Source organism: Oryctolagus cuniculus, chromosome 2 (genome assembly GCF_964237555.1).
Source record: "Oryctolagus cuniculus chromosome 2, mOryCun1.1, whole genome shotgun sequence".
Classification (NCBI taxonomy): Eukaryota; Metazoa; Chordata; class Mammalia; order Lagomorpha; family Leporidae; genus Oryctolagus; species Oryctolagus cuniculus.
Window position 1 is genome coordinate 34,153,214 of NC_091433.1, and position 22,872 is coordinate 34,176,085.

Genomic DNA, 22,872 nt, shown 5'->3' on the forward strand with positions numbered 1-22,872 from the left:
CGTTATGCTAAGCCAGATTTTTGCTCATATATAACTCAGGGGTTAGGTTGTCTATGGTTTTGTTTTTTAAAGATTTATTTATTTGAAAGGTGCAGTTACAGAGAGGCAGAGGCAGAGAGAGAGGAGAGAGAGGTTTTCCGTTCTCTGGTTCACTCCCCAAATGGCTGCAATGGTCAGAGGTGCAGCAATCCGAAGCCAGGAGCCAGGAGCCAGGAGCCTCCTCCTGGTCTGCCATACAGGTGCAGGGGCCCAAGGACCTGGGCCATCCTCCACTGCCTTCCCAGGCCACAGCAGAGAGCTGGATCAGAGGTGGAGCAGCTGGGACTCAAACTGGTGCCCATATAGGATGCCGGCACTGCAGGTGGAGGCTTAGCCCACTGTGCCACAGCGCCAGCCCCTATGGTGTTTAGGTTCGATTAAGCACACAAGGTCCAACTGAGCCATAATAAAAATTTTGAGCTTTATGTGAGAAACATTGGGGAACCTCAGTAGGATTTTCACCAAGGGAGTAATACTCACATATTGTGTAAGACAGGAGCGCTTTCACAACTGCATGTGTATAGTGATTTGCTGGATTCTGTTAGAGCTCTTTCTTTCACTGGAGCATCCATTCAGCAGCTCTTGGTTGGCTAGTGACCACCTACACACAGGGATTAAAAAGAGAACAGCCACATTACCCAGGGGTAAAAGAGAATGATCTGACGGAGATTCTCAGTACACTTGGGGAAGCAGGCGCGTGAGTGAGGAAATAACAGTACAACAAAGTCAGAGCTTCAACGATGGTTGCAAACTGCTAGACTTCTGCCAAGGAATGTGTGCTTTCTTTTATATTCTGTTCAGTAATTTTTCCAGGAGAGTGGGAGGGAGGAGAAGAGAGAGAGAGAGGAGGAGAAAGAGGAGGAGGAGGAGGTGGAAGAGAAGGAGGAGAGAGAGAGAGAGAGAGAGAGACTGAGAGACTGACACTAGGAGACCTCCCATTGCCTAGTTCACTCCTCAAATACCTGTAATGGCTGGGGCTGGTCCAAGACAAAGCCAGGAGCCAGAAATCTAATCTAGGTCCCCACATGGGTAGCAAGGACCCAACCACTTGAACCATCAGCTGCCTCCTAGGGTGTGCATTAGCAGGAAGCTGGAAGTGGAAGTGGAGCAGGATCTCAAACTCAAACACTTCAATAGGGGTTGTGGTGTCCCAAGTGGCGCCTTAACCAGTAAGCTAAACAGCCACCCAGGAGTGTGTTTTTTAGTCAATTGAGTTTCTCAGCTTGTAGCATCATGTCTTACCCCACTGAAATTATTTGATAAAGACTTCAGCAATTAATCTCAGTGTAAAATCTATTTGAAAAAAATTTTTTTAGCTTTCCATTATCACCAAACTTCCAAAGGCATGTCCAGCTACTTACCAGATATCTCAATCAGGGGGTCCCTAGCAGTGTTTCCAACTCAAGATGCCGCACACAGAATCCTTTCCTCCCAAACCCAAGCCTCCCTTAGTCTTCACCCATTCTCTTTATCATTCTTTTTTTTTTTTTTTTGACAGGCAGAGTTAGAGAGAGAGAGAGACAGAAAGGTCTTCCTTTTGCCGTTGGTTCACCCCCCAAGTGGCCAATATGGCTGGTGTGTTGCAGTCAGCACGCTGTGCCGATCTGAAGCCAGGAGCCAGGTGCTTCCTCCTGGTCTCCCATGCCGGTGTAGGGCCCCAAAGACTTGGGCCATCCTCCACTGCCCTCCCGGGCCACAGCAGAGAGCTGGACTGGAAGAGGAGCAACCAGGACAGAATCCGGCGCCCCAACCGGGACTAGAACCCCGGGGTGCTGGCGCTGCAGACAGAGGATTAGCCTATTGTGCCGGCCTTCCTTATCATTCTCAACACCACGCTCTCCCTCACCCCGTCTCCATCCAGTCACTTGGTCCTGTCTATTCTAGATCCCAAACATGGGGGACCTTCAGAAGTTCATTTCTCACTTGCAACATTCTCATTTGGCAGTGGCTTTGTCAGTAAAACTCGGGTGGAAGACACAGATGTAAAAACAAGCAAAAGCAAAAAGCTTGCAAGGAAATGTAGGAGACTTTCTGAGTGGACTTCAGCTCAGGGAGTTGTAGCGCGTGGTGGCTGCTTCGGAATGGGGGTGTGTCGCTCCCCCTCTTCATGGAGGAACGACACTAAACCCTGCCTAGGCTTCATATCCGAGTCATGGCACCATTATGTCGCTCCCCCTCTTCGTGGAGGAACGACACAGGACCCTGCGCTGTTCTTTCGTCTGCTCGGCCCTCCCCGGGTTTGCTGCTGGTTCTTCCCGGGTTGGCTACTGTCCCTTCCACCTCCGTGGAAGGGCGGTTCCCCCTGCCACTTTCCCCACTTCCGCGGGGGAGCGGCACACCGCCGGCTGGCTCTCTCGGGGGCTGCACAGGTGTTCCTTCAGATAGATGTTCCCCTTAGATGTTCCTGGTGCATGTTGTCTCTCTCCTCCTTTATAGTCCTCTTCCACCAATCCCAACTCTGCTACCCACACGCCGAGTACGCTGCTCTCCTCCAATTAGGAGCAGGTCCTACAGTTTCTTGGTTGAACTGGAGGCAGCTGCGTAGAAGCTGTTACTCCCTTCTCAGCGCCACATTGTGGGAGAGCAGATGCATAGAATAAGCCTTAATTCCAGTAACTCAGTCCAGTCCGGGTTGCTCCCCACAGGGGTGGAGCTCTCTGAAGCAGGTAAGCAACAAGGCGCTGGGGCGGGGGAGCGCTTGGTGGGGAAGAGAAATCTGAGAACCAGGAGGAGTTATCCGGGGTTAGCCTTGGGGAAAGTGCTAGGCTGTAGGCAGAACTGGGCCCAAGGACAGAACAGGGCTGATTACACTTGAGATAGAGAAAGCCTGAGCAGCTCCATCCAATCCATGACCTACACAGGAGAGGCGGAGTCAAGACACAAGGTGAGCAGGGCCGTTCATTCAAGCAGAGCCTTGCAAAGTTTAAAAAAACACCAACTGCCCTGTTTACCGCCAGGGTGCACTGAGGTGTGACTGGGTTTGCTGAGGTCTTGACCTTTGCTCTTTCTCCTTCTGTAGCCTCTGTGTCTGCTCCTCCGTCAGCTCGGGGCTCAGACCAGCACATGCCACCGCAGCCGTGGGCAAACTGGAAGCACAAGTTCTAGGGCATGTGAAGCAACAGCGGGAAGGCCACTTGGAGTGTCACCCGCTCAGGGGTTAGCAGAGCGCGCACTCTGCCTGTTTCTTCCTCCTCTCCGATTACACCTTTGAAATAGGACCTGCTGTTAAAACTTCACGAGCCTGTCAATACATCGAAGCCTCTCCAACCTTTAAAAAGTAAAACCCCATGACGAGACCTCCCTTGGCTTTGTGTATGTCTACCCCTGTACTGTTCTCAGCCAGGTTTCCTCCCTGGATCTTACGGGGCTCAGGCAGGACACAGATGGTGTGCTCCAATGAGAATAATTCAAGAACGATTTACAGAAGGATTAAATACAAAGGCGTGGGCAGGTTGTAGAGAAACGCAAGGGGCCGTGTGCTGTTACAAGCCGTGTGCAGCCTGCCAGTGCTTGGCTGCCTGAGTCCAGGGGACAGAGCAGACGCAGCAGAGCCTATGGGGGAATGCATATCCCCACTGCACCCTCCTGCCCTGCAGTCTCCTCCCAGGGCTCACTGTTGGCCAAACTCAACAGCCTCGGGCATCTGCCTGTGTACCCAGGACAGAGAGCAGAGTGACAAAGGGTAGCGTGTGACTCTGGATGGACAAAGAGGAGACAGTGGGCACATTCTCTCTCCTCTTTGCATTCACTCTACATTTAAAACTTGGCGTCTTCCCCACTCAGTTGGAAGTGTTCGTGCCAGGTTCACCGTGGATTTATAATTGCCTCGGACGCTCCTTGGCTGCTGCCCGCATGTCCTTCCGGGCACTTGGCGCTCCTGCGTCAGCACTTGCTGCTCCGTAAACGGCAGCCCCAGCTGGCTCCTGTTCCTCCTCTCCTAGCAAAGATTCATGTCCCTCAACGTTTCATCCCCAGCTTTCCTCCGCCATGGTTTTTACTGTCAAATATATCCTGAGGATTCTTTTTTATGGCTGAAAAGCCCATGAGAGTATTTCAGGCGTGGAAAGCCAAGACACTCTGGCAAAAGATCTCTGTGAGTGAGATCCCAGTGGAAAGAACAGGTCTTCAAAGAAGGAGGTACCTTTCTCTGAAGAGAGGAGAGAACCTCCACTTTGACTATGACCTTGTCTAAACAAGATAAGAGTCGGAGAACTCAGAGGGCTTCCATAGCCTTGAAAACTCATGACTGGAGCATAGGGAGATTACTGATGCCATAGACAGGAGTGTCAATTGGTAAAGTCAACAACAGGAGTCACTGTGCACTTACTCCTCATGTAGGATCTCTGTCCTTAATGTGCTGTGCATTGAGATTTAATGCTATAACGAGTACTCAAACAATATATTTCACTTTGTGTTTCTATGGGGGTGCAAACTGTTGAAATCTTTACTTAATGCATACTAAACTGATCCTCTGTAAAAAAAAAAAAAAAAAAAAAAGAAATTATCAACTCCCAACTTGACTCTCACTGGGATTAAACATGACAATAGGTCTGATCTGATTTCATCATCATTTAAAAAAATCATCTATTATTTTTCACTTTATGTTTCTGTGTGGGAGCAAACTGTTGAAATCCTTACTTAATGTATACTAAGCTGATCTTCTGTATATTAAGATAATCGAAAATGAATCGATGTGAATGGAAGGGGAGAGGGAGTGGGAAAGGGGAGGGTTGTGGGTGGGAGGGACGGTATGGGGGGGAAGCCATTGTAATCCATAAATCGTACTTTGGAAATTTATATTCATTAAATAAAAGTTTAAAAAAAATAACCTTGCGGCGCCGGCACACCGGGTTCTAGTCCCGGTCGGGGCGCCGGATTCTATCCCGGTTGCCCCTCTTCCAGGCCAGCTCTCTGCTATGGCCAGGGAGTGCAGTGGAGGATGGCCCAGGTGCTTGGGCCCTGCACCCCATGGGAGACCAGGAAAAGCACCTGGCTCCTGGCTCCTGCCATCGGATCAGTGCGGTGCGCTGGCTGCAGCGGCGGCCATTGGAGGGTGAACCAACGGCAAAAGGAAGACCTTTCTCTCTCTGTCTCTCTCACTGTCCACTCTGCCTGTCAAAAAAAAAAAAAAAGTTTAAAAAAAATAAATAAAATAAAATTATTTTTTAAAAAGTTATTTATTTGAAAGTCAGAGTTGGGGGAGAGAGAGAGAGAGAAAGAGAGAGAGAGAGAGGTCTTCCCTCTGCTGGCTCACTCCCAAGATGGCCCCGACAGCTGGGCTGGGTCAGGCCAAAGCCAGGAGCTTCTTCCAGGTCTCCCACATGGGTGGCAGGGGCCCAAGCACTTGGGCCATCCTCCACTGTCCTTCCCATGCTGCCAGCAGGGAACTGGATGGAAGTGGAACAGCTGTGTCTCGAACTGGCACCCATGTCGGATGCCAGTATCACAGGTGGGGACTTAACCTGTTATGCCACAATGCCAACCCCTCTGATGATTCTCTTTTTTTTAAGATTTATTTATTTTATTTGAAATGCAGAGTTCCAGAGAGAGAGAGAGAGAGGTCTTCAACTCACTGATTCACTCCCCAGATGGCCACCACAGCTGGAGCTGAGCCAATCAGAAGCCAAGACACAGGAGCTTCCTCCAAGTCTCCCACATGGGTACAGGGGCCCGAGGACTTGGACCATCTTCTACTGCTTTCCCAGGCCACAGCAGAGAGCTGAATCAGAAGTGGAGCAGCCAGGATTTGAACCAGTGCCCATACGGGATGCCGGCACTGCAGGTGGCGGCTTTACCCACTACACCATAGCACTGGCCCCTGATGATTCTTAAATCCATTTTCCCAGTCTTGATCTCCTAGCTCCAAATCCAATACAATCTTCACATCAGTTGGGTATTTCTACTTGACTATCTCACAGGCCTTCAAATTCAACATGTCCCAAACTAAGTTCATTGTCTGTGTTGTCACCCAAGTCTACTACTCCTCTTCCAGTGTTTCCTATGTAATTTAGTTTTACTGTCATTTAACTTCGTCACTCTGGCTAGCCATCAGGCAATCATTCTGGATTCTTATCTAACCCAACATCAAACTGATTGCTGATCCTGTTAATTCTATCTGCTAAATGATGTCCGCACTCTATGCTCGTGACAACTGCCTTAATTCAGAACTGTGTCATCTTTGCCTGGACTGATGCAGTATCACCCTAGCCAGGACTACAGGCTCAGTTTCTTCCTCTCTACTTCATCATTCTCACCACTGCCAAACTTATCTTGTGACTCTTCCCCTAAAACTTTCAAATAGCAAGCTAAATACTTACAGGACTAAATCCAATTTCCTTAATGTGATATAGCTGAGATTAAAACTGTGCGTATGTTTTCTTTTCTGATGCTGTAGGAAGAGGTGTCCCTTGCTCACCCCAGTAGTGTAAGTGATCTTGGCATGGAAAGCAACCACCCTCCTCCGTCTTTAAAGTAATCAGATCTCCTCTGTCGTGAGAATCCAAGACCCCATGGAGCAGTCGTGGGGAAGAGGAACTCTGATGGTTTTGGATAAAATAGGAGACGCAGAGCTGGCTTCCCACCCTGTGCGTGGGACTCAGCCTTTACCTGATACCTTGAAGTGCATGTGGAAAAATGGATACCAGCCACCCACACCTAAGAAACGTATGCAGAAGGAGACCATAAGGGGTCTTGCCTAGCTGGTGACTCCTTGACGATAGGCGTCGTGTGTCTTCTCTACATCCCATCGTCACCCGGGACGTTGTCTAAGGGATGCTGTACTAAGGTGATGTGAAGCAGCTGAAATCGTCTCACACTCTAGAGGCAAGAAATCCAGAATGAGCTGTTGCCAGGGAATGCTCTCTGAGGGTTCTGGGAGATAAGCCCTCCTGCTTTGCCAGCTTCTGGGGATTTCCCACAATCTTCAGCCTTCCTTGCTTTGTAGCTCACATTCTAATTTCTTCCTCTGCCTTTAGCTGATGTTTTCCCTCTGTGTCTCTGTCCCTGTGCCGGAATTCCTCTCGCCCTAAGAACACCAGTTCTTGGATTAGGGCCTCCCTTTATCCAGCACCACCTCACCTGATCTTGAATACAAAGACCCTATTTCTCAATAAGACCGCATTCACAAGTATCACCCATTAGGACTCAAGCTTATATTTTAGGGACGTAATTCAATCCGATAGGGTGTGTCTTCACAGTGAGTAAAAGTTTAGGCAAGCCGCAATTCTCGAATCCCTGCAAAGTGACGCTGTCTCTTTAACCGTCAGCTTGATCTGCCCACCTTCCCAGGATGCAGGCGAAGACCCCTTTGTGTGTCCGATGTGAGCACCACCCCTTCCTTATAAAAGGAGGTAGAAAGCCGTGTTTTCCAGCGCGGCCTGCTCGCTTGCCGATGGCGTCTGCTGCTCGCGCTTCGAGGTGCCGGTCTCTTGTTTTCCTCCCTCTCAGCCCACTCTTGGTGGGTATTGTTCTGTGTGGGGCGGCTCGCACTCACGCGTGAATGTCTGTTTATTCCCTCCATGTTAAATTCTGTTCCTATCTGCATATGTTACTAGTCTGTTTAGTGTTTCCATCTCTAGGAGACAAGGAATTGGATTGGAAATTAATATATTCCTTACCCATATCAAATCCAGTACAGGCAGGCAGCAGATACTTGATAATTTTTTTAATTTAATTGAAGTCATAGAATCTCTGTATTAAAAGAAAACATTCATGAAGCTGTTAGCAAGCAATCCAGTTTTAGTGATTAAGGGAAAGTGTGGTAAAAGAAACCAGTATGCTGATTTGTAACCAATAATTCATCGTGATTGTGCCAATGAAGTAAAAACAATAAAATAGGCATGGATGGGGCTGGGGATTGTGAAAGATGTAATAGAAGAATCTGTTTAGGTCACAGAAACCCAAATATATAAACTTTTTATTTTACAGTTTGTGCCTTAATTGTATTTAAAAATAAGTGATTTATCACAAATTGAAGTACAAGGATTAAGTTTCTTTAAAGAAATGCCTTTTATTTTTATTTACTTGGGGGAGAGAGAGCAAGAGAGCAAGCCAGCCCATCTGTTCATTCCTCAAATGGCCACAACAGCCAGGGCTGGGCCAGGCTGAAGTCAGGGGCCAGAAACTCAATCTGGGTCTCCCACATGGGAGGCAGGGAGCCAAGTCCTTGCTGCCTCCCAGGGTGTTTATTAGCAGGAAGCTGGAATCTGAAACAGGGCTGTAACTCGGTCCGAGTATTCTGATACAGGGTGCGTGTCTCAGCTGGGGGCTTAGCGGTTGTGCTGAGTGCCAGCCGCAAGGATTAGGATTATGCCCCAGCACTAGTATGCACATTCTTAGAGACAGGGAGCTGCCTCTAGGGACCTGGCAGAATAGAGCAGTCTCGTTAGTTGAAAAAAGAACCATTCCAAGTAGCTACTGTTTTCGTTAACAAAATTACGGGAAATAAAGCAAGCTAAATCTTAGCTTGGAGGAATACACAGAATTCGGTGTGAGAAAGCTTTGAAGGAGGCCAAAGTTTAAAGAAGTTGAGAAACACTAGGCAAGAAGAGACAATGGGATGATTCAGAAACACTGTAAAACAATTCGGTGTTCTCAAAGAGACCATGAGAGTCCGATTCTTTGTGTTTGGGGGAATAGCGTTTTGATGAATTCTGGCTGGGAGGTCCCCTTTTGGCTGTACACCAAGAAAGGGTTTTCTTTACTCTGGTCTGAAGAGCGTGGTGAGAGCCTCTGGCTTCAATCATTTACAGAATGGTAACTTCACCTGCAGCTGCCAGGGTTAGAAGGTTGATACATAAACTCTAAGCAAGTGAATTGCCTCATTGCAAGATCTTGGAGATTGGAAACAGGGCTCTCTACTCCCACTCCTGAGACTCTTGGGCCAGGTTGAAATGAATTCCAGGTCGAAGTTGATGCTATCATCCCTGTTTTCTTAATTAATAAGGTAGTACATAACTGTGGTAGTAGCTGAAGAATTGCAAGGGCTCGGCTACAGCTCACAGGTGTCCCTGTAATCCAGAAAACCTCCCCACAGAAGAGGATTTGTCTGTCCTTTGCCAGCTATGTTAAGTTCTTAATGGCTGGTTTTATGGGAAGTAATTTAAGCTGTAAGCCTATCTGAGCCTTCATAGGTAATACGGCTGTACAACATACAGCAATTGAGATTCTCACATCAGATAACTGGGCCAAGGTCCAAGAGACCAGCTCCTAGGCAAAGAGATGGCCGATATCCAGGTGTTCTTTGTCCCCAACAGTGCACTCCTGCCCCATGTTGGACAACTGCTATGGGGTGAAAGCCCACAGGCACCAGCTCTAACCCTTGGTTCAATCTTTCTGATATTAGGGAGCAACTGACACCTCTCTGAGACGTGTTCTACAAGTGGTACAAGGACCACGAAGAAAGATTCGCAGTGAGAAGGAATTCGGGAGTGGAGGAACTTTGATCAGGGAGTAACCTCTTTCCCAGAGGCTACAACAGTATTCCTTAGATTATTATTAGCAGATTGGCTAGAATTTGGACACATGTGCACGCTTAGGCCAGTCAGTGACAAAGGTGTGGCCTGCCCTGACTGACTTTGGAACCATCAAGTTGATTGCTCAGAGCTGAGGAAGGGGTCCCTTACCTCACTGCTACCTCACAATACCTGAACCACAGCAGGGCCCTATAGGAAGCCAATAGTGGATCACAATGACCTGGCAACACCTAGCAAACCAATTCAGGTGGATGCCACCCATTAGGTAACAGGACAAATGTGAATATGTCTATCTTGCCAAAATAGATGCCAACCTTGAACAGGGAGCAAAAACTCTTCTCTGGATGCCATGTGTGTCACAGGTGAGCCAATCATAGTCAACTCAGATCAATCGGCAAGCACCTAAGGTCGGATTTTAGAGCCAGCTGAAAGTCTGAAACTTAAATCCTTTGCTGGTTTTCTCAGTTTGTCTGGTTTGATATATTTCAAAATGGCACAGATGGGAGGAAAGACCTTTAGAAATTAAGGAAATATTAGGCTGCCATGAACATCAGAAAAGAACAAAGTGAACTTGACAAACGTTGAAAAAGACTTTGAAATTGTATCCATTAAGTCATTCTTCAATGGCTGCCAATGATCAAATACCCTACAGTTGTGAGAAATATCATGTGATAAGAGACACTGCTTCAGAAGTGAAAATGCCAGGCTCTATTTAGTGCCATAGATGAACTATTGAGGATAAAGATGTATGTGTGTATGGTGCATATAATCTTATTAAAAACCATTTCTCCCGCCTCCACTAAGCATTTCCTGAGCATTGCTTTCAGGAGTTGCCCACTGACGACCCTACCTAGAACATCTGGTCGTCAGTGAGGAAGGGCAATGGGTGCAAAGATGCGGGGTCTTTGACGTTCAGAAGGCTGGTCAGGACCACAGTCTCTGCCTCTGAACTGGAGCAGGTCCTTCGGTTGGTCGATTCTCAGTTGTAACACGGGAACAACGTCGCACACTGTTTCTGAGAGATGGTACCCACCTGCGTTTTTCTGTGTGAGGGCCTCACAGCAGCAGCTGCACATCTGGGAACTTGTTAGACACATTCTGGGGCCCCAACCCTGATCAGCTGCATCAGGATCTCTGGGGTAAATACCTAGCACTCAGGGTCTGATCAGGCCCTCCTGGGACTCTGCTGTGTCTTCAGGTTCAGGAAGCACTGGTGGAGAGGGCGAGCAGTAAGCCACACTACCCTGGTGCAAAGCCAGCTCAACTGCCTGCTCTCCCTGTGGCTTTTTGGAGCAGGTTGCTCAGTTTCCTGCACCTCACTGCCTTCAACTGCACATGACAGTAATAGCTCCGTCTGTCCCACAGGGCTGAGGACTGAATGAGCTGATGCCTGTAAAGCACTTAAAGTGGGACTGAGCCTGCAGTACGTGTGGAGTAGATGACAGCTGGGGTACTTGTTAACAGTGCTGTTGTAGTTCTTGTTCTGCTGTGAACATTTCCAGGGCAAGGGCTAGTGGGGTGAAGGGACAGGCACTCTGTGATACTGTTTTGGCACCTGTTCTGTATCTTCTCCACTCCCCCACCCCACCCCCACCTCACCCCCGCAAACTGGTTTGAAGACACTTGGGAATGATTAGAACATAGGAAATACAGGTCTTTGCCAAGAAGTTACTGTCGTGTCATGTTGAAACGTTCAGTGAACTGCTTAAACCATGCTTCAACTGCCTGTGGCTGGGCCTCATGGGATTTAAGCCAGGGGGAACCGGTTCTTAGGAGTTCAGTGTTATTTTTTTAATGCCACTTTTTTAAAATTTAAGAAGCAATTCATTAAAAAGACAGATACGGTGTGATTCCACTTACATTAGGTATCCAGCATCGTCAGATTTCATCAAGGTAGAGAGAATGATTGTTGCCAAGGGCTGGAGAGAAGGGGGAGATGGAGAGAGTGCTGATGGGGAGCAGAATTTGTTTGGGAAGTTGACATTCTGGAGATGAATGGTGATGATGGTTGTATAACACTGTGAATACCTTAATGCGACTGAACTGTACCCTGAAAAATGGTTACAATGGTAAATCTCACCCTATATTTTATCACAATAAAAATGAGGAAAAGAAATCATAAAAATAAAACGCAGGGATTACTGGGGGTATGCCGAAGAGATATTTTAAAAAAGGAATGCCAAGAGTCTGGGTGCAGGCCACATTCTACTCCTTGGCCTGGTTGATGGTTCCATAGGTGTGGATTTTGTAATGTTTTCTCAAGCTATTCATTTGTGCAATTTGATGGTTCTGGTACATGTCACAGTAGAAAGCTGGAACAGTGTGTGGGAATGATGAACACTTAAAAATCTGTCAGAAGGCAGTATGCTCTCCTGGGGAGTGTCGCTTTCAACAACTTGGTATTGTCTTTCTCCTCTCCCTCTGCATGTGTCCTTACACTTGTTACTCACTCGTTCATTCAGCCAGGATTGACAGCACTATTTCAGGGGCAGTAGGCGTGTTGGGTACCTATTGCCAAGTATCAGATTACCTCACAGTTCAGCAGCTTAAACCAACAGCCGTTTACTTATTATCTTATGATGCCTGTGGGTTTGGACTCTGGGTATAGATGCCTCTGACTTGGGATCTCGCATGAGGTTGGTACAGTGGGCTGTGGTCTCATCAAAGACTCAATTAGAACGTGCTATGGGACAGATTGACTGGAGGGCTCCTTCCACATCCTAGCTTTGTGAATTTAGAATCTGTTCTCAACCCAGCAGTGAGAGTGGTGCTATCGGATGTCAGTTGAATGTGACAGACTGAATCGTGTCCCTTGCCCCTGATCGTATGTCCACATCCAGCCTGTGGCATTTGGTTCTAAGGTCGCTCTAGCTGGCTACTGCAGCAGACCACACCAGGCTCTCCCCAAATCTTCTGTGGCTCTCCACTTCAATGTGTTTGTTAAAGCTGCAGTCCCAGGGCCAGCGCTGTGGTGTAGCGGGTAAAGCTGCCGCCTGCAGTGCCGGCATACCATATGGGTGCTGGTTCAAGTCCCAGCTGCCCCACTTCAATGTGTGTGTTAAAGCTGAAGTGCGAGGAAGGGGAGTGGATATCACACAGACACCAGCGGGGAGAGCAGGGACGCCCAGGGCTCCACACATCGGCGCTGGAAGGGGAGGTGAGCTCAGTAACCCGAGACATTGGCGGGGAAACGGCGGTCAGAATCTAGAGGGGAGCGGGAAAGTTCACCAGACTGACTACAGGAGAGAAGGAAAAAAAAAGGTGGGGGGGTACTGGTACAGACGAGTTTCTCTCTAGTTTTTCTCTCTGCCAACCTTGCAAAGGCAAGCAAGAGACAAAGAGCAGGCCTCACTCTGGATATACATAACAACAGGGGAGAGCTAAGGAACTGAGTCGCTACAATTCAGTAGCCTAGGCAACCCAGTGGGAGTCCAGAGGAGAAACAGAGCCTGCACAGACTCTTTGGGTAGAAGCCAGAGATCGGAAGCTAAATACCATCAATTCTGCACAGCCGTGCAGTATTACTTACCTCCTGAATAAATAAATAAAATAAATAAATAAATAAATAAATAAAAAAGAGAGATTTATCACGCATAACCTGAGGGTGTCACCTTTGCACACCCGTAACCCGGAAGAACCAAGCAGAGCTCTCAGGCCACACCCATCTCAAGCCTCCAAGGCTCTTCCAACAGCAGGCAGTCCACTTAACACAGACATAGTATAAAATAAACAAACAAACAAACAAAAAAACACAGTGAGGGAAGAAGAATTAACTATGCCAAGCAGCAAACACAAAAATCAAGGGAACAAGATCAACAATGACACTATGATGCCCCCAAATAAACAAAACACCCCAAGCCAAGATTATGAAGATGATGAGATAGAAGAAATGCAAGATACAGATTTCAAAAAATTTATGATAAGAACATTTAGAAGTTTTCAAAAGCAAATCCTTGAACTACAGAAATCCTTATTGGACAGGATTGAAAATCTCTCTCGTGAAAATGAAATTTTAAGGAAGAATCAAAATGAAATGCAGAAACTAGTAGAACAGGAAAGTGTGATAGTGAAGAGAAATCAAAATGAAATGAAGAGCTCAATAGATCAAATTACAAACACATTAGAGAGCCTTAAAAACAGAATGGGTGAAGCAGAAGAGAGAATATCAGACTTAGAAGACAGAGCACAGGAAAACATACAGTCAAACCAAAGAAAAGAAGAGGAAATTAGAAATCTAAAAAATATTGTTGGGAATCTACAGGATACTATTAAAAAAACCAACATTCGAGTTCTAGGAGTTCCTGAAGGCATGGAGAGAGAGAAAGGATTAGAAGGCCTTTTTAGTGAGATACTAGCAGAGAACTTTCCAGGTTTGGAGAAGGACAGAGACATCCTAGTACAGGAAGCTCATAGAACCCCCAATAAACATGACCAAAAGAGATCCTCACCACGACACATTGTAATTAAACTTACCACAGTGAAACATAAAGAAAAGATCCTAAAATGTGCAAGAGAGAAACGTCAGATTACTCTCAGAGGATCTCCAATTAGACTCACAGCAGACTTCTCATCAGAAACACTACAGGCTAGGAGGGAATGGCGAGACATAGCACAGGTGCTAAGAGAGAAAAATTGCCAGCCCAGAATATTATATCCTGCAAAGCTCTCATTTGTGAATGAAGGTGAAATAAAGACCTTTCATAGCAAACAGAAATTGAAAGACTTTGTGGCCACTCATCCGGCCCTGCAAAAGATACTTAAAGATGTGCTACACTCAGAAACACAGAAACATGGCCATCAATATGAAAGAAGGTAAAGGAAGAAAACCTACCAGTAAAAGAGCATGGGAAGCTCAAAGCATATACTAGAAAATATCTCCAGGAAAATGTCAGGGCAAAGTCACTACATATCAATAGTCACATTAAACATTAATGGACTTAACTCTTCAGTTAAAAGACATCGATTGGCTGATTGGCTCAAGGAACAAAACCCAACTATTTGTTGCCTACAAGAAACACATCTCTCTAACAAAGATGCATGCAGACTGAAAGTGAAAGGTTGGAAAAAGATATTCCATGCCAACAGAAACCAAAAAAAAGCAGGTGTAGCCATATTAATATCAGACAAAATAAACTTTAATACAAAAACTGTTAAGAGAGACAAAGAGGGACACTATATCATGATTAAGGGTTCAATTCAACAGGAAGATGTAACTATTATAAATGTATATGCACCTAATTACAGGGCACCGGTCTATTTAAAAGATATGTTAAGGGACTTAAAGGGAGACTTAGATTCCAATACAATAGTACTGGGGGACTTCAATACTCCACTCTCAGAAATAGACAGATCATCCGGACAGAAGATCAACAAGGAAACAGCAGATTTAATTGACACTATTGCCCAAATGGATCTAACAGATATCTACAGAACTTTCAATCCTACATCTACAGACTTCACATTCTTCTCAGCAGTGCATGGAACCTTCTCTAGGATTGATCACATACTAGGCCATAAAGCACATCTCAGCAAATTTAAAAGAATTAGAATCATACCATGCAGCTTCTCAGACCACAGCAGAATGAAGCTGGAAATTAGCAACTCAGGAAACCCCAGAAAGTATGCAAACACATGGAGACTGAACAACATGCTCCTGAATGAACACTGGGTCATTCAAGAAATCAAAAGAGAAATCAAAAACTTTCTGGAAGTAAATGAGGATAACAACACAACATATCATTATGGGATACGGCAAAAGCAGTATTGAGAGGCAAGTTTATAGCAATAGGTGCCTATATCAAGAAATTGGAAAGGTACCAAATAAATGAGCTTTCAGCGCATCTCAAGGACCTAGAAAAACTGCAGCAAACCAAACCCAAATCTAGTAGGACAAGAGAAATAATTAAAATCAGAGAAGAAATTAACAGGATTGAATCCAAAAAATATTACAAAAAATCAGCCAAGCGAGGAGCTGGTTTTTTGAAAAAATAAACAAAATTGACACCCCATTGGCCCAACTAACTAAAAAAAGAAGAGAAAAGACCCAAATCAATAAAATCAGAGATGAAAAAGGAAACGTAACAACAGACACCACAGAAATAAAAAGAATCATCAGAAATTACTACAAGGACTTGTATGCCAGCAAACAGGAAAATCTATCAGAAGTGGATAGATTCCTGGACACATGCAATCTACCAAAATTGAACCATGAAGACATAGAAAACCTAAATAGACCCATAACTGAAACAGAAATTGAAATAGTAATAAAGGCCCTCCCAACAAAGAAAAGCCCAGGACCAGATGGATTCACTGCTGAATTCTACCAGACATTTAAAGAAGAGCTAATCCCATTTCTTCTCAAACTATTCAGAACAATCGAAGAAGAGGGAATCCTCCCAAATTCTTTCTATGAAGCCAGCATCACCTTAATCCCTAAGCCAGAGAAAGATGCAGCACTGAAAGAAAATTATAGACCAATATCCCTGATGAACATAGACGCAAAAATCCTCAATAAAATTCTTGCCAATAGAATACAACAACACATCAGAAAAATCATCCATCCAGACCAGGTGGGATTTATCCCTGGTATGCAGGGATGGTTCAACATTCGCAAATCAATCAATGTGATTCACCACATTAACAGACTGCAGAAGAAAAACCATATGATTATCTCAATAGATGCAGAGAAAGCATTTGATAAAATTCAACACCCTTTCATGATGAAAACTCTAAGCAAATTGGGTATAGAAGGAACATTCCTCAATATAATCAAAGCAATTTATGAAAAGCCCACAGCCAACATCCTATTGAATGGAGAAAAGTTGGAAGCATTTCCACTGAGATCTGGCACCAGACAGGGATGCCCACTCTCACCACTGCTATTTAACATAGTTCTGGAAGTTTTAGCCAGAGCCATGAGACAAGAAAAAGAAATTAAAGGAATACAAATTGAGAAGGAAGAAGTCAAACTATCCCTCTTTGCAGACGATATGATTCTGTACTTAGAGGATCCAAAGAACTCTACTAAGAGACTATTGAAACTCATAGAGGAGTTTGGCAAAGTGGCAGGATATAAAATCAATGCACAAAAATCAACAGCCTTTGTATACACAAGCAATGCCACGGCTGAGAAAGAACTGCTAAGATCTATCCCATTCACAATAGCTACAAAAACAATCAAATACCTTGGAATAAACTTAACCAAGGACGTTAAAGATCTCTACGATGAGAATTACAAAATCTTAAAGAAAGAAATAGAAGAGGATACCAAAAAATGGAAAAATCTTCCATGCTCATGGATTGGAAGAATCAACATCATCAAAATGTCCATTCTCCCAAAAGCAATTTATAGATTCAATGCATTCCAATCAGGATACCAAAGACATTCTTCTCAGATCTAGAAAAAATGATGCTGAAATTCATATGGAGGCAAAAGAGATCTCGAATAGCTAAAGCAATCTTGTACGACAAAAACAAAGCTGGAGGCATCACAATACCAGATTTCAGGACATACTACAGGGCAGTTGTAATCAAAACAGCATGGTACTGGTACAGAAACAGAAGGATAGACCAATGGAACAGAATTGAAACACCAGAAATCAACCCAAACATCTACAGCCAACTTATATTTGATCAAGGATCTAAAACCAATTCCTGGAGCAAGGACAGTCTATTCAATAAATGGTGCTGGGAAAACTGGATTTCCATGTGCAGAAGCATGAAGCAAGACCCCTACCTTACACCTTACACAAAAATCCACTCAACATGGATTAAAGACCTAAATCTACGACCTGACACCATCAAGTTATTAGAGAACATTGGAGAAACCCTTCAAGATATTGGCACAGGCAAAGAGTTTCTGGAAAAGACCCGGGAGGCACAGGCAGTCAAAGCCAAAATCAACTATTGGGATTGCATCAAATTGAGAAGTTTCTGTACTGCAAAAGAAACAGTCAGGAGAGTGAAGAGACAACCGACAGAATGGGAAAAAATATTTGCAAACTATGCAACAGATAAAGGGTTAATAACCAGAATCTACAAAGAGATCAAGAAACTCCACAAAAACAAAACAAACAACCTACTTTAGAGATGGGCCAAGGACCTCAATAGACATTTTTCAAAAGAGGAAATCCAAATGGCCAACAGGCACACGAAAAAATGTTCAAGATCACTAGCAATCAGGGAAATGCAAATCAAAACCACAATGAGGTTTCACCTCACCCCAGTTAGAATAGCTCACATACAGAAATCTACCAACAACAGATGCTGGTGAGGATGTGGGGAAAAAGGGACACTAACCCACTGTTGGTGGGAATGCAAACTGGTCAAGCCACTATGGAAGTCAGTCTGGAGATTCCTCAGAAACCTGAATATAACCCTACTGTTCGACCCAGCCATCCCCCTCCTTGGAATTTATCCAAAGGAATTTAAATTGGCAAACAAAAAAGCGGTCTGCACCCTAATGTTTATTGCAGCACAATTCACAATAGCCAAGACCTGGAACCAACCTAAATGCCCATCAACGGTAGGCTGGATAAAGAAATTATGGGATATGTACTCTTTAGAATACTATACCACAGTAAGAAACAACGAAATCCAGTCATTTGCAACAAAATGGAGGAATCTGGAACACATCATGCTGAGTGAAATAAGCCAGTCCCAAGGGGACAAATACCATATGTTCTCCCTGATTGGTGACAACTGACTGAACACCAAAAAGGAAACCTGTTGAAGTGAAATGGACACTATGAGAAACGGTGACTTGATCAGCATAGCCCTGTTAATGAACAACTTAATACATTATCCCTCTTAGTAGTTTTTTTTGTCTGTTCTACTTAATATGACTGGTTTAATTCTGTAATTAATACACAGTTATTCTTAAGTGTTGAAATTTAACTGAAATGTGATCCCTGTTAAACATAAGAGTGGGAATAAGAGAGGGAAGAGATGTACAACTTGGGACATGCTCAAGCAGACTTGCCCCAAATGGTAGAGTTAGAAACATACCAGGGGACTCCAATTCAATCCCATCAAGGTGGCATGTACCAATGCCATCTCACTAGTCCAAGTGATCAATTTCAGTTCACAATTGATCATAATGAAAGGACTAAGAGTCAAAGGGAGCACATAAACAAGTCTAGTACCTGCTAATACTAACCGATAGAATAAATAAAGGGGAGAGTGATCCAACATGGGAAGCGAGATACTCAGCAGACTCATAGAATGGCAGATGTCCTAAACAGCACTCTGGCCTCAGAATCAGCCCTAAAGGCATTCCGATCGATCTGGCTGAAAAGCCCATGAGAGTATTTCAAGCATGGAAAGCCAAGACACTCTGGCAAAAAAAAAAAAAAAAAAAAAAAAAAACAAAACTAAATGAAAGATCTCTGTGAGTGAGATCCCAGTGGAAAGAACAGGTCTTCAAAGAAGGAGGTACCTTTCTCTGAAGGGAGGAGAGAACCTCCACTTTGACTATGACCTTGTCTAAACAAGATAAGAGTCGGAGAACTCAAAAGGCTTCCATAGCCTTGGAAACTCATGACTGGAGCATAGGGAGATTACTGATGCCATAAACAGGAGTGTCAATTTGTAAAATCAACAACAGGAGTCACTGTGCACTTACTCCTCATGTAAGATCTCTGTCCTTAATGTGCTGTACATTGAGATTTAATGCTATAATGAGTACTCAAACAGTATATTTCACTTTGTGTTTCTATGGGGGTGCAAACTGTTGAAATCTTTACTTAATGTATACTAAACTGATCTTCTGTAAAAAAAAAAAAATCAATTCCCAACTTGACTCTCACTGGGATTAAACATGACAATAGGTCTGATCTGATTTCATCATCATTTAAAAAATCATCTATTATTTTTCACTTTATGTTTCTGTGTGGGAGCAAACTGCTGAAATCTTTACTTAATGTATGCTAAACTGATCTTCTGTATATAAAGAGAATCAAAAATGAATCTTGATGTGAATGGAAGGGGAGAGGGAGTGGGAAAGGGGAGGGTTGCGGGTGGGAGGGACATAATGGGGGGAAGCCATTGTAATCTATAAGCTGTACTTTGGAAATTTATATTCATTAAATAAAAGTTAAAAAAAAAGTTCCAAGTTAATATTGGTTTGGTATACTGGAGAGAGATGGCTAACCTGATCAATGTAAAATTTCATTTACCATCTGAATAATAAAATGGTTTCTAGTCTAAATCCTTTATATGAAATTCCAAGAGGGGCTGGCTCTGCAGTGAAACAGGTAAAGCTGCCGCCTGCAGTGCCAGCATCCCATATGGGCGCAGGTTTGAGTCCCAGCTGCTCCACTTATGATCCAGCTTTCTGCGATGGCCTGAGACAGAAGCAGAAGATGGCCCAAGTCCTTGGGCCCCTGCACCCACTTGGGAAACCTGAAGAAGCTCCTGGCATCAGATCAGTACAGCTCCGGCCGTTGCAGCCATTTGGGGAGTGAATCAGTGGATGGAACACCTCTCTCTCTCGGCCTCTCCTTCTCTGTGTGTGTAACTCTGACTTTCAAATAAATAAACCTTTAAAAAAAATTTCCCATCTGCTGGTTCATTCCCCTAAATGCCCAGAGTAGCCATGACTGGGCCAGGAGTCAACCCTGGTCTCCAATGTAGGTGTCAGAGAGCCAAGTACTTGAGCTATCCCCTGCTGCCTCTTAGGGTATGCATTAACAGGAAGCTAGAATTGGGGATGGAGCAGGGGCTCAAACCAGGCATTCTGATACGGGATTCAGGCATCCCAAGCAGCATGTTTATTTTTTAAAAAAAGATTTATTTATTTATTTGAAAGGCAGAGTTACAGAGAAGCAGAGGCAGGGAGGGAGGGAGGATCTTCCATCCACTGGTTCACTCCCCAGATGGCCAGAGCTGTGCCAATCCAAAGCCAGGAGCTTCCTCCCAGTCTCCTACATGAGAGCAGAGGCCCAAGCACTTGGGCCATCTTCTATTGTTTTCCCAGGCCACAGGAGAGAGCTGGATCCGAAGTGGAGCAGCCAGGACTTGAGTTGGCACCAACATGGGATGCTGGCACTTCAGGGGGAGGCTTTTACCCCCTACGCCATAGCACGGGCTCTGCCTCTTTATTTTTTTAAAAGATTTATTTGCTTGAAAGGTAGAGAGAGAGTGTGTTCCATCCACTGGTTCACTCCACAAATGGCTGCAACATCTAGTGCTGGGCCAGGCCGAAGTCAGGAGCTTCTTCCAGGTCTCCTATGTGGGTGCTGGGGTCCAAATACTTGGGCCATCTTCCACTGCTTTCCTAAGCCATTAGCAGGGAGCTGGATTGGAAGTGGAGCAGCCAGCACTTGCGCCAGCACCTATATAGAATGCTGGCACTGTGGGTGGGGCTTAGCCTACTATGCCAGAGCGCCAGCCCCTCCAAGCAGCCTCTTAACCACTGTCCTACACGTCCACCCCAAGAATTTGTTTAAGAAAAAGAGGGAGTCTCAATTTGTCAAATTTTATTCCTTGTTTGTTTCTTTGCCTTCCTGGAAAGTTTAAGGTCAAAGGGTCATACCAGTTGATTGCATCTTGCTGTATCGTCTTTTCATTAGCATGTTTTCCGGGTGATTTTGGTCTACACTGGTGATGTCAGGTAAGGCCAAGGGAAGCCAGGTGAAGCGAGGTGAGGCCAAGTGGCTGTGTACACGCATGCCCTGCAGGAAGGAATGTAAATAAAGCAGCCTCTTTGGAAGGTAACTCGGTGAGGTGTCTCAGAAGTCTTAAAAGTGGTCACTCACTTGGGTGCAAACTTTGGAGCAGTGTCTTAGGAAAATGATCAAAAATTTGGCCCATAAAATGGATGTTACTCAAAAAGCACATGAGAAGAATATAAAGAAATGCAAAATTTTGAGCAGTTGTTATGTTTGACTAGGGGGATTATGAAAAATTGTTATTTACTTCCTTTTACTTTCTAAGATTTTCACAGTCTATTGCTTACAGGAAAAAAATGTGTTTAAAAACCTTCTTGAGCAGTAAGGCACTCTGATGTTCTCAGGGTGGTTATGAATTACATATGGCTAATAGACTGCACAGCACCAGAGTGAAAACTAGCATGAACTACAGGCTTTGGATGACAATGATGTGTCAGCGTAGGTTCTGCACTTGGGACAAATGCGCCACCCTGGTGGGGGGTGGTGATAGTGGGTGGCTGTGCCTGTGTCAGGGCACAGGGTGGATGGAAAATCTCTGCACATCCCTCTCAATTTTGCTGGGGACCTAAAAGTACTCTAAAGAAATAGTCTTTTTTTTTTTTTTTTTGAAAAAAAAAATTCGTTAAACTATAATCCATTTCCTTCTTCCTGTTCCTCCTCTGCCTCTCTCCCTCTGCAAACCAAGGAATAACCTAGTTATTCTGGTAATAGTGGGCCAGGAGGGCCCCCAGTGGGCCCTGTCCTTAATGATTCTCTGTTCCTTTGTTGGTTTTGTCGTGGGCTTTGGGCTGGGCTCCCAGGGCTTCCTCCAGCATCGGTGGCGCTTTGCAGTGTATGCCTCTCAACGCACCCAGCCAGCGAGCACCCAGCCCCGTTCTGCTCGACACTACCCTGAGCAGGCCACCCCACCAGCGGGGACCCTCTGAGCTTCATTTAGTCTACTTTGCTTGGAGGCCATCTTGTTTCAGAGACATTGGCATAGGCCTGGGGAAGTGAGAGGAAGAGGGAAAAGTGAGGCTATGTTTCCTATCCAGTAATGCTTTTGTATAGCAAGTTTCAAGTCCTATCTGGTATCTCAGTGGGAATCTCCTCAGCTGGTGAGGGGTAGGCCGAGGAGGTGACAATATGGTCGAGCTGACATTTTCACAGGAGAGGTTCATTCATTCAATCATTCATTTATTCATTTGTTCATTCATCTCCAGCCCCTCTGTGTCAAGTGCAGTTTTAGGCCCTTGAGAATATACCTCTGAACAAATCGGGAAAACTCAGTCTTGCTGGAGACCATGTGCCTCTGGGGGTGAGATGTACAGTAAGTAATGTAATAAAAACAGCATGGGGTGATGGAGGTGGTGAAAAGTGAACATGCTCCTTAGGTCATGTGCTTGGGAAGAGCTCTGTGAACAGACCTGAGGGGCACGGAGGAGTGAGCCACATGGCTGTCTCCAAGAGAAGCAAGCCTAAGACCTCGAGGCTGACCTTGCTGAGTGTGACTGAGGAGTAGAGAGGAGGCCAGTGGGGCTGGGGATCAGGTTGTAGAGTTAAGGGCTGGTTGGACTGTGTGTGGCTCTGCAGGCCTTGAAGGGAACTCTTGCTCAGAGTGAGAAGGGTAGGTTCTGAGTGTTCTGAGCAGAGGGGTGACGCGTGACTGTGGTGGTTCCCCAACCTTGACTTCACCATGGATCCCCTGAGCT

General features: G+C 45.1%; 1 long non-coding RNA gene across 1 annotated transcript in view; it reads left to right on the forward strand.

Moving 5' to 3' along the window:
* The first annotated feature begins 9,739 nt into the window (after window positions 1-9,739).
* LOC103352495 (uncharacterized) overlaps window positions 9,740-22,872 on the forward strand; it is a 43,911-nt gene continuing 30,778 nt past the window's right edge. Inside the window, exon 1 of the long non-coding RNA XR_519941.4 lies at window positions 9,740-9,874. This is a non-coding gene — a long non-coding RNA (uncharacterized lncRNA). The remainder of the gene's footprint in view (window positions 9,875-22,872) is intronic.